General features: G+C 44.3%; 1 long non-coding RNA gene across 1 annotated transcript in view; it reads left to right on the top strand.

Moving 5' to 3' along the window:
• Positions 1–6273: 6273 nt before the first annotated feature.
• The window catches only part of LOC123364711, a 59976-nt gene continuing 56307 nt past the window's right edge, over positions 6274–9942 (top strand). The window contains exon 1 of the long non-coding RNA XR_006577240.1: positions 6274–6458. This is a non-coding gene — a long non-coding RNA (uncharacterized LOC123364711). The remainder of the gene's footprint in view (positions 6459–9942) is intronic.

The raw sequence follows: 9942 nt of genomic DNA, 5'->3' as shown, positions 1-9942 counted from the left end.
GGGGTCCTGGCTGGCTGGTGAGGGTGGTATATTCAGTAGTAGAAGGAGCAAGTTATCCCACACAGTCAGCTTTAGAACACAATCAGTGGACTAGTATCTTAAAAACAATGGACCCAATTACCTACACAAGGGTTGGTGCACTCACGAACTCCATAATGTAGGTGATTCTCAAGTTCAGATCCTGCCCGCTTTCCTCAGCAATTGCAGGAGAGGTCCGATGGTCTTGGTTAAGGTCCCTGCTAACCTAAGCTGGTCATGTAGAATTTTATTACCCAAATTATACAGATTCTGCCTCTGAGGTACCTCTCCTCATAGAGAGACTCAGGGAGCTGGCACAGACTAAATAAATTAATTCTAAAAATTCTAAATCCACATTTTTATTCTATAAAACCCAACTGTAGATTAAAAACTGGTAGGAACTCCTGATCTAGCAACAGGAAGTATTTCTTGCCCCAAAGTAACTGCTTTAGTTAGGGACCTAAGGGACTAATCTAGTCCTTAATTAGAGCTACCATGAACAGGGACAAACTTAGGAACATTGCTGCCAAGTACCCAGAGTTCAGTTTTCAGGTGTGGCCCTGCATGCAGGCATATGTCTCCCAAGCTCACCCCATATTCAGCATAGGAAAGTATGGTCACCCTAATCGAATGGAAGTTTGCTTTCTAATTCACATGATTACTTATGATCCGTTTTTTCACTATTCACTCTGCACTACCTTAGTGCTTGATTGCAACACTGCAATCTGTCCAGTGTAAGGCCAGTGCATAGACGCACTACCCCTGGAGCAGCCCAGAAATGAGACTAGGGTGACCAGACAGTAAGTTTCCTATATAAGCCAAAGCCCTAACATTGGAATGTCCAGTCACCCTAAATTAGATTGACTGCAGGAATCACAATTTCCTTCTCCCCATTGCTCCAGGGAGGGACTAAATTGTGCCCCGTCAATAGATATTGCAACATTTGTTCCCTGAGGCACTGGCACTGGCACGGCACAGCCTGCTTCCCTTGCTGCACTGTTAGCTATGGTTACGCAGGATTGTCTTGCATGCCCTTAACCTCCTTGCATTACCATACTAGCTGGGACATGATTCAGCCCTTAACTCTTATCCCTTACTGCACCACTTCAGATCTGATCTTGAGCAAAGGTAAATTTAAAGTGTATATCTGGGCCTGGGGGGTGGGATGACCTTCCTAGCATGAAGGTCTATTAGAGTGAAATTATCTCCCTGGGGAAGTGATGGAATCCCATTCACCCAAGCCATTCAAACTGGAATGAACAAAAAAAAACTAAGAATATACTCGAGTGAATAACCTGGCAGGGGCAGGGACTAGATCATCTAATAGATCTTTTCCTTCTCTGATTTCTATGATTCTGTGGTGAAAGAAAGATGTGGACTAAGTGAGTAAATGTTCTTTCAAACAGCTGGTGCTTTCCTGTTGCAATGATTTATTTTTAAAGGTGCCAATAGTTACCCTTAATGCCGTGTTAAAAAGCCTATAGACAGTCATGTCTAATGCTCTGGAGCCAATAACATGTCCCATATTAGGTGCAAAACCTTGAGCTGTTGGTTTATTTGTTAATTCACGTGAGGAACACTTGCTGTCCCTGATTTTAAGAAACATTAGGCTTTCTGCCCTGCAGCTAGATAGCTCTGCCAGCTGGTGTGGAGAATAGGTTGAAACCAATCTGCCCCCTCTGGGGCACTAGCAGCAGGGAGCATAGAAACTACTAATGTGTTGGCCTCTGCATGGAGGTCCAAAGCACAGAAAAGGCATGTTCACAGATTATTAGGGTTGGAAGGGTCCTCAAGAGATCATCTAGTCCAGGGGTCCCCAACCCCCGGTCCGCGGCCTCTTACAAACCGGGCCGCGAACCGACCCAGTGGACCTCCCGCAGGCACGCCTGCGGGAGGTCTACCCGAGCCGCGGGACGAGCGCTCCCTCCGCAGGCATGACCGGTCCCTGGTCCTGAAAAGGTTGGGGACCCCTGATCTAGTCCAACCCCCTGCTCAAAGCAGGGCCAATCCCCAAATCCCTAAATGGCCCCCATCAAGGATTGAACTCACAACCCTGGGTTTAGCAGGCCAATGCTCAAACCACTTAGCTATCCGTCCCCCCCTGCTTGCACATCCTCCTGTATTATGCCTTTAAACATGACCATTGCAGAGATATAACCTTTACACAACTGCCACCTTTGGGCCCAACTAACTTCACTGGACATACTGTGAATGCTCAGCACTTCTCAGGATCTGACTCCATGTCGCAGTGAAACATTTAAATTGAGGATGAAATATCGAATGCTGTTCCTATTTATACATTTTTTGTGACCACACTGATAAAATCACCTGATGAATCAGACAACAGGAGCACTGGCATTAGCCCACATTCTGATCTCATTCAAGCCAGCCTGATTAATGAGTTGTGATATCATAGTCTGTGAGGATGAATACTTAAGTGGAAAGAAGAAGAACCACACTAGACTTTGCCAGGCTTTGTGTAAAAAACTAAGGAAGAAGAAAAGCTTTTATAGGACAAAGTTTTTTCCAATAAAGATGCAATCAATTATTCTCATCTCCAGGCTGCATAAGACCATTACAAAACTGCTTAAAACCATCAGTTATCATTGAAAACAGAGAGAACCAGGAAAATTCACTACAGTTGGCAATCTGGGAATTTTGTATTTTGCTTACCAAAAAAAGAATGTTCAGTCTTTCAGAAAGAGATGCACCTCAGAGCAACTGTCATGTTATGGGTTTGGTGAAGTGTCTTTGAGGCTGGTGGGCGTGGCACTGCTCTTCATTTAAGATAGCTGTGAGAGAGCTAAGCAGCCCCTTCTAAAGCAAAGGCACATGTGAGACTGCCCAGTAATTTGAACCATGTGGAGGGCTTTGGCTGGGCATTGTTTTGGGTGGGTGCATAAAAGAAGCAGGAGACAGAGATAGACAAACAGACACTGGCTAGACAAGCACAGTGTGTAAACCTGGCAGAACCCTTGAGGAGGAGCTTCTGGGTCTGAACAAGGTGGCTAAGGAGGCTTGAGGCTCTAAGGTCTGGTCCACACTAAGAAGCGGGGTCGAACTAGGGTACGCAAATTCAGCTATGTGAATAGCGTAGCTGAATTCGAAGTACCCTAGTTCGAACTACTCACCCGTCCAGACGCCGCGGAATCGAAGTCCGCGGCTCCAAGGTCGACTCCGCCACTGCCTTTTGCAGTGGTAGAGTACCGGAGTTCAAACTATCGCTTCCAGAGTTTGAACTATCGCGTCCAGATTAGACGCGATAGTTCGAACTCCGAGAAGTCGAACTCACCGCGTCGACCCGGCTCGTAAGTGTAGACTAGCCCTAAGCAAAAACACTCTCCTATTGTTTGGTTCCACCGGTGTTTGGGGAAACAGGACTTTGTACATTCCTGCATCAAGAAAATACCTATTTTCAGCTTGTCCTCCTAACTGGAACAACCTGCAACACTCTAAATTTGGCTAACTGCTCAGGTCAAAAGGGTAACAGTAACAAAAATGGCTGGCTAAAGTCGTACCTCAAGGTTAGGGATGGTAGGATGATATTTACTGAGTGGTTTTTTGTTGTTGTTGTTGTTTTTTTAAATGAATTGCCCAATATTTTTTCAAGGAAATTATTAATATTTTAAAGTTTTCATCCAGTTCTACTCCAGGAGCTTTTAAGAGGGGAGGAAGGGTGGTTTCTTGGTTATGGTATTGGACTGGGATGCAGGTAATCTAGGTTCTATTCCTGGGTCTTCCACAGATTTCCTGATGTGACTTTGGGGAAATCATTTAATCTCTCTGTTGCATCAGCTCCCCATCTATAAAATGGGGATAATAAAACAAAGGTGTTTTTAGGATAAATTCATTAGACATTGTTTGTATTTCAGCATAGAGGCCCCAGCTGAGATCAGGGTCCCATTGTGTAGTTGTTTCCCCACAACAGCATTTCAGTAGCCTCTGTGAAATGTGTTTGTGGCCTCTTCCAGTCTCTAGCAGTTATACGCATCATTACTACTGGCAATCTTCTTGGCTCTCTCTCAAAAGCAGGCAGAGTTCTGAAATGACATAGGTCTAGATCCACATAAGGTTAAGCACCTGAGTCCAAAACTCAGGCCTCACTGAGATCCTCCAAACCCCTTCTAAGCTGCCTCCTCAGTTTGAGGGCACCTAAAGTCCCTCGGTGCCTAAATTTCCACTGTTGCAATCCTCTAGGGTGCCTAAGTTTCTGCCTCTGAGCATGTGCACTGCTGCCTCACTCTAAGCAGGTTGGCACCTATCTTCTTGCAATCATCTATTGCTTCTTCTCCTATCCTCAGAGGTTAACAAGACCAATTTTTCACCCTCCTCCTTGTAACAACCTTTTATGTACTTGAAAACTGATATGTCCTCCCACAGTCTTCTCTTCTCCAGACTAAACAAACCCAATTTTGTCAATATTTCCTTAGAGGTCATGTTTTCTAGACCTTTAATCATTTTCCTTGCTCTTCTCTGGACTTTCTCCAATTTGTCTACATCTTTTCTGAAATGTGCTGCCCAGAACTGGACACATTACTCCAGTTGAGGCCAGGGGCAGCTCTACCCGTTTTGCTGCCCCAAGCATGGTGGCACACCGCGGGGGGCGCTCTGCCGGTCGCCGGTCCCATGGCTCCGGTGGACCTCCCGCAGACATGCCTGTGGAGGGTCCGCTGGTCCCGCGGCTCCGGTGGACCTCCCGCAGGGATGCCTGCGGATGCTCCACTGAAGCCGCGGGACCAGCGGACCCTCCTCAGGCACACCTGCGGGAGGTCCACCGGAGCCGCCTGCTGCCCTCCCAGCGACCAGCAGAGTGCCCCCCGTGGCGTGCCACCCCAAGCACGCGCTTGGCGTGCTGGGGCCTGGAGCCGCCCCTGGTTGAGGCCTTATCAGCATGGAGTAGAGCAGAAGAATTAATTCTTGTGTCTTGCTTACAACACTCCTGCTAATACATCCCAGAATAATGTTTACTTTTTTGGCAACAGTGTTACACTGTTGACTCATATTTAGTTTGTGATCCACTATAACCACCAGATTCCTTTCCACAATATTCTTTCCTAGGCAGTCATTTCCCATTTTGTATGTGTGCAATTGTTTGTTCCTTCCTAAGTGGAGTACTTTGCATTTGTCCTTATTGAATTTCATCCTATTTACTTCACACCGTTTCTCTAGTTTGTCCAGATCATTTAGAATTTTAATCCTATCCTCCAAAGAACTTGCAACACCTCCCAGATTGATATAATTGGCAAACTTTATAAGTGTACTCTCTATGCCATTATCTAAATCATTGATGAAGATACTGAACAGAACCAGACCCAGGACCAACCCCTGTGGGACCCCACTAGTTAAGCCCTTCCAGCTTGACTGTGAACCACTGATCATTACTCTCTGGAAATGGTTTACCAACCAGTTAAGCATCCATCTTATAGTAGCTCCATCTAGGCTATATTTTCCTAGTTTGTTTTGAGAAGGTCACATGAGACAGTATCAAAAGACTTGCTAAAGTCAAGATATTCCACATCTACTGTTTGCCCCTATTCACAAGGATTGTTACCTTATCAGTGAAAGCTATTAGGCTGGTTTGACATGATTTGTTCTTGACAAATCCATGTTGACTGTTACTTATCACCTTATTATCTTCTAGGTGTTTGCAAATTGATTGTGCCATTATCTTTCTGGGTATAGAAGTTAAACTGACTGGTGAATAATTCCCTGCATTGTCCTTATTCCCCTTTTTCTAGTTTGGCACTATATTTGCCCTCTTCCAGTCCTCTAGAATCGTGTCTTCCATGAGTTTTCAAAGATAATCACTAATGGCTCAGATATCTCCTCAGTCAGCTCCTTGAGTATTCTAGGATGTCATTCATCAGGTCCTGATGACTTGAAGACATCTAACTTGTCTAAGTAATTTTTAACTTGCTCTTTCCCTATTTTAGCCTCAGATCCTACTTCATTTTCACTGCTGTTCATAATGTCAGATGTATGATCGCTACTAACCTTTTTGGTGAAAGCTGAAGTGAAAAAGTAATTTAGCACTTCCGCCATTTCTATGTTTTCTGTTATTGTCTCTCCGACCCTCTCCCATTGAGTAATGGGCCTACCATGTACTTGGTCTTCCTCTTGCTTCTAATGTATGTAACCCCTTTGGGGTCTAGAGAGCATGGCCCCTTTAAATCTTTTTCCCAAGGGGGAGGGGGAGAGTAAGAAAAAGGAGGGAAACTCCAGGGGGCAGGGCTGGAGCTGGAGGGAGAGAGAGGAGAAGCAGCATGGCTGGCCCTGGAGAAGGAAGCAGAGAGAACCTGCCGGAGGCCTGAGGAGGACAAGCCCGATCGGGGACAGCCCAGGACAGGAGCCAGGAGAAGTCCTGTGCCGGGGGGAATCACCCGAGGAGGACAGGCCGGAACTGGACCCAGTATCACGGCTGCCCGGAGCTGCCTGGGGCTGTGAGTACTGGGGCTTGTGACTCTGCACTGGGAATAAGGAGGGAGGCTGTTAGATAGTTAAGTGGGGAGGTGGTCGCTCTGTGTGGCTTTGCAGAGAGCGACAGAAGAGGGCACCGGAGGGGTTTGCTGGGGAGAGTTCACTGGCGCCGAAGACGACCAGGAGCACCAAAGACTCACCACCGGACTGGAACTTTGCTCAGGCCTCCTGAACTCTGTGTGCAGACACATTGCTTAGTGTCTGCCCCTCCAGACTGTGCTACCACTGGGTCCGTGGGGCCTTGGTTTGAATGCAGCCCTGTTTTACTGCTCCCCCTATATTTCTCCTTGTTGCTTTTCTCCTCCCAGCCCTCTGTAAATAAATATCTCCCTTTGTTATGTCCATTGTACTTTTCCTGTGGGTGGGTGTGTTCATTCTGGGGGGTTTGGAACAGGTGCCCCTGGGGTGGAAGGGATTTCTCCTGCTGCATTCCTGCGCGCGCTGTCTCTTGGCCAGGGCTGCCTGCAGAGCAGACTCCATCTTGGCTACGAGGGCGCTAAAGTTACATGTATTTGTAGAATGTCTTCTTGTTACCCTTCAGCTAGTTTAATCTCATTTTGTGCCATGGCCTTTCTAATTTTGTCCCTACATGTTGTGTTATTTGTTTATATTCATCTTTTATCGTTTGACTTAGTTTTCAGTTTATGTAGAACTCTTTTTTGAATTTCAAAGCACTGAAGATCTCCAGACTAAGCCAGGGTAGTCCTTTGCCATACTTCCTATCCTTCCTACGCAGTGGGGAAGTTTGCTCTTGTGCCCTTAACCATGTCTCTCTGAAAAAATGCCAACTCTCTCAAACTGTTTTTCCCCTTAGACTTGCATCCCATGGGATCTTACCTACCAGCTCCCTGAATTTGCTAAAGTCTGACTTCTTGAAATCCATTATCTTTATTCTGCTAATCGGCTTTAACTTCCAGGGCCATCAATCTGAAGCCTTACACACACTCTTCTCCCTTCCCACCCCCCATTTCTTCCTTTTTTGTTTTGGTTTGTTTTTAAAATAAGGTCTTAAAAATGAATGCTACAAACTATGCATTAAAAGGCTTCATCCTGCTCCCACTGAAGTCAATGGCAAAACTACTGTTGACGTCAGTGGGAACAGGACAAGATCCTAAGAGACTGACCCTGGGAAAAAACCATTGTAATACATATCTTAGTGTCATTATTACGTATGGAAAAGGGGGTGAACTTGAACGCCACATATTAATGTAAACATTGTAAAGGTAATTATATGTACAGTTCTACCAAAAGGGAGTTACAGCATGTACAAATCTTTCCTTTAAACTAACAAGCTTCCATAGATTGATTTTTACCATAGAGATTCCAGTTTATAGCACCATTTTTCTAAGTGATGTTCTGCACTAGGGTATAATTTAGATGATGGATCCCTCTCAATTACTGTCCATTAGAAGACAGGAAAACATTAAGATCAACTGCGTATTGTGAGAATTATGGGTTACTCTTTAAGTGAAGCAATTGTAAGTGAAAATTAATTTAACATGTTCATTTCTGATGTTGTGTAGCACAATCTCAAGCAAAAATGCCTTAGTAGAAAAATTATCCTTTGCCCAGGAAAAAGCCTACTTGGTAGTGTTTATATGGACAGAGAGAGAGAGAGAGAGAGAGAGACAGTGAGAGAGAGAGCTGGCTGGGAATTTTTCGATAAAACATTTTTTCATCTGAAAATACCAATTTGTTGAAATTGAAATTTTTGTGGAAAAATCAGTTTTGATGGAAAAATTCTCAGGTCTAAGATGGAGGGAACAGGGGGAAAAGAGAAAGAGAGCCTGCCCAGAGGCTAGGGCACTCATCAGGTATGTGGGAGACCTGGATTCGAGTCTCTACTGAGCCTGATTTTGTGAAAAAATGTTAAAGGTCTCAGTTTCATTCCAATATGAAACAAAAAAATACTCTGAAACATTGAAATTTTTACAAAACCAAACTATTGTATTCTGGCCAGTTCTAATCACTGTATCACTTTCGCAGCACAGTGAAAGCTCCTATCAGCAAATGGTCCAAACAGCATACGTTACAAAATATTTCATATGATTGACAGCACTGATTTTAAAAGGACCAGTCCCACAAGATGCTAAAAGCCTGATGTCAAACGTGCACTTGCACATGTGTAGGTGTTAAACTATTTAAAGACTATTGCATAATTTGCAAAGTGCAAACTCAATTATGTGTCTCCACACATACCAGTAGAGATTGAGTAAGGGCTGAAAATTAGGCCCTTTAAGTCCAACCTATATGTGCATTATACTAAGGGACAAATTTTTTTAAATGGCCTCCTAAATTCCCTGTGAAAATTCCACATTTGTGCCTATAAATATGGATAGAGTGTTCAGTTACCCATTTTGTAATGGCAACTACCAATCTGCCTGGGCAACTCAAGTAGCTGTCTTTGATTACCTTCAGGTGTAATCTTCATTGTACGAGCAACTTAGAAACATGTGGCTGTCTTGGGGAATGAAAGAAATTTCTCCAATATATTCTTTTCCAATTTATTTTTAAGAATTAAAAATTCTTTTAACCTGGAGAATGTTTTACATTATTTTGAAATAAGAAATATCACATATTAACTCTTTAAATTTGGCTGGAATAACATTCCAATACTATCATAGGGTAAAAGCCTTGTTCCACTAAAGAGACCTATGTGGAGGCAGGGGAAGTTAGAGCATTTTGTCCAACATGAAGAACAATCACTCTGCAGCTGCTTCCACATCCCTTGGACTGTGCGAGAGTCGTGGTCCGCTTAATTTCCCCTACACAGAGCTTTTGGCTAGTGTATCTATTTAGTTTACAGCCCAACCACAAACCCAGTTTTGCATCAACTTAACAAGAATTCCACAATATATAGTTGCACGTGTGGCCTACACATCCCCATGCAATGGAACTGCTGCATTTCATGCTTTGCATGTTCTTGGGTGAAATCCTAGCGATTCCTAGGATGAAATATTGGCAGCTGGGCACATGCCTCCCAGCCTGAGTAGACAAACTCATGCTAATGCATGAAAAATAGCAGTGTGGGCATTGCAGAACTGGGGGAGGATGGGTCCAAGCTCAGATGGCTAGCCCAAGCCTGTGCCAACACTGCAGCTTCCACACTGAGCTCAAGCTAGTGCAAGTCTGTCTACCCAGGCTGGGGGGCACACTCCCATATGTAGTGCAGACATACACATTGAACTCCGCAGCAAAACTCCTGTATTGATGTATCTTTATAAAAGATATGCTATAGCTCAACCAGAGGTGATGGACTTGATGCAGAAATTACTAGGTGAGGTTCTCTGGTCTACGTTATGTAGGAAGTGAGACTAGAGGTTCATATAGTCCCTTTTGGCCTTAAAATTTATTAATTGATACTGAGATGGATGTCAAGAGCCAATCACCATAGCAAAAGCACAGTCATTTTCTGGTCTATATAAGGTCTAAGCAATCTTGCTTCTG

This window comes from Mauremys mutica, chromosome 2 (assembly GCF_020497125.1).
Source record: "Mauremys mutica isolate MM-2020 ecotype Southern chromosome 2, ASM2049712v1, whole genome shotgun sequence".
NCBI lineage: Eukaryota > Metazoa > Chordata > Testudines > Geoemydidae > Mauremys > Mauremys mutica.
This window is presented reverse-complemented; position numbering and strand designations above follow the sequence as displayed.